This window comes from Corvus kubaryi, unplaced genomic scaffold, assembly GCF_017639235.1.
Source record: "Corvus kubaryi isolate FWS band 111438036 unplaced genomic scaffold, C.kubaryi_AGA036_p1.0 36940, whole genome shotgun sequence".
NCBI classification, from domain to species: Eukaryota; Metazoa; Chordata; class Aves; order Passeriformes; family Corvidae; genus Corvus; species Corvus kubaryi.
This window is the reverse complement of record NW_024580988.1, coordinates 225,769-227,559: the sequence shown is the minus strand read 5'-3', so window position 1 is coordinate 227,559 and position 1,791 is coordinate 225,769. Positions and strand designations below refer to the sequence as shown.

Genomic DNA, 1,791 nt, shown 5'->3' with positions numbered 1-1,791 from the left:
TCCTAATTACTTTAGTGACCTCTAAGTTTCCTCTTGCTTGACTTTTGAACAGGTTCCCACCAAGGGAGGAAATTGGTAATTGTCCTTGTTCCCTACACCAACTTATCAATGTTTCTATTCCTTGTTCTAAGCACAGCTAAGCAAACATACAAATGACAGATCATCAGTTATTTGGTAATCAGTTAGTAACATCTTAAAACGCATTTCAGGTCCAGCTCTTTTAACTATTTTGATTAACTCTAGCTGGGCCCGAATTCCTTCCTACACTAACTAATTTCAATATGGCTAGCCTATAACTAAAATCTTGATGTTTCTTCTAAATCCATGTTTCACGAGGAGTGAGGCCCAGGGGTCAATCCTGCCCCAGTCCTGGTCAACTTCTTCCTGCCTGACCCCAGTGATGGAGCAGAGAGCACCCTCAGCAAGTCTGCTGAAGGCACCCAACTGGGAGGGGTGGCTGAACCACCCTGGCCATGGATGGTCCTGCTGCCACCCAGAGGGACCCAGACAGGCTGGAGAAATGGACTGACGGGAACCTCTTGGGGTTCAGTGAGGAGAACTGCAAAGTGCTGAGAGAGGGACAAGCCCGGGCAGCAGCACAGGCTGGGGGACACCCAGCAGAGCAGTTGGACAGTGGGAGGCATCAGGGTCCGGGTGGACACCAAGTGAAACCTGGGAGAGCAATTTGCCCTTGCCCCAAAGAGGGATCATGGTCTCTAAGGCTGCATTAGGGGGAACGGTGCCAGCAGGTCAAGGGAGGGGATCCTTCCACTCTCCTCAGCACTGGAGAGGAGGCCACAGCTGCTATTCTGAGCTCCCCAGTACAAAAGAGACACAGAACTACTGGAGAGAGTCCAGGGAAGGCCCACACAGATGATTAAGGGATTGGAGCATTTCTGCCAGGAGGAAAGGCTGACTTGGAGAGGAGAAGGCTTGGGAACATCTCAGCAATGTGTCTCAACACCTGAAGGAGGCTCTTCCCAGAGGTGCCAGTGACAGGACACGAGGAAATGTGAAAAACTGAAACACTGGAGGTTCCCACTGAACATCAGGAAACTGTTACTGTGAGGGTGACCAAGCCCAGGTACAAGATGCCCAGAAAGTCTGTGGAGTTCTCTTGGAGATGTACAAAAGCCACATGGACATGTGCAGTGGGTTGCATTCTTTCGTTGCCGGGTGCCCGCCAAGATGTTCTATTCCTCTCCCTCCTGAAAACAATGACAGCTCACAGACTCTCAGGAGAAGGATAGTAAGTTTTTCAGGAAAACTTGCTATCCAGAGGAAGTGCATTTTCATAAAACCATGAAAGATCTGCTTTTTTTCTTGAGCATATAAAATTTCCCTGAAAAAAGAATTTTTCATTCTGATGCATAATGTAAAAATATTCAGAACTGACCATGGTTACAGATCTGCCCTCTCATTTATTACCTTTGTTCAGCAGACACAAATTAGGTAGCAAGCTGATTACAACGGGATTTGATAATTGCCTGTATATTACTGACATTTGAAATGCAGAGTGAACTACTCATCACCACCAGAAACTACACTATTAGCAGAGGCTCAGGGTCAGGCTCTGCACTAACAGGGCCTGTAGAGAAGAAGGGAATGAATTTGCCTTCCTGGCTGCTGCCATCACCAATGCTAAAAGTGTGCAGAGCTGCTCCCTTATCAGCATGGTAAAAAGTTACCTGCTTGGCTGGGATGTCCAGGAAGACCCCAATCTTGTGCAAGTTCCTGCTCACGTTCAGACGGGTCCATCGATCTGTGTAGGCCCAACAGTCTCGTCCATCT

At 48.0% G+C, this 1,791-nt stretch overlaps 1 long non-coding RNA gene across 1 annotated transcript; it reads right to left on the bottom strand.

Annotated features, from left to right (window-relative positions):
• Window positions 1-237: 237 nt before the first annotated feature.
• On the bottom strand, window positions 238-1,785 carry LOC121660800. Its single transcript, XR_006014780.1, has 2 exons — window positions 1,689-1,785; window positions 238-1,208 (listed from the first exon to the last, which is right to left on the bottom strand). It is a non-coding gene; the product is annotated as an uncharacterized LOC121660800 (long non-coding RNA).
• Between the last annotated feature and the right edge of the window lie 6 nt (window positions 1,786-1,791).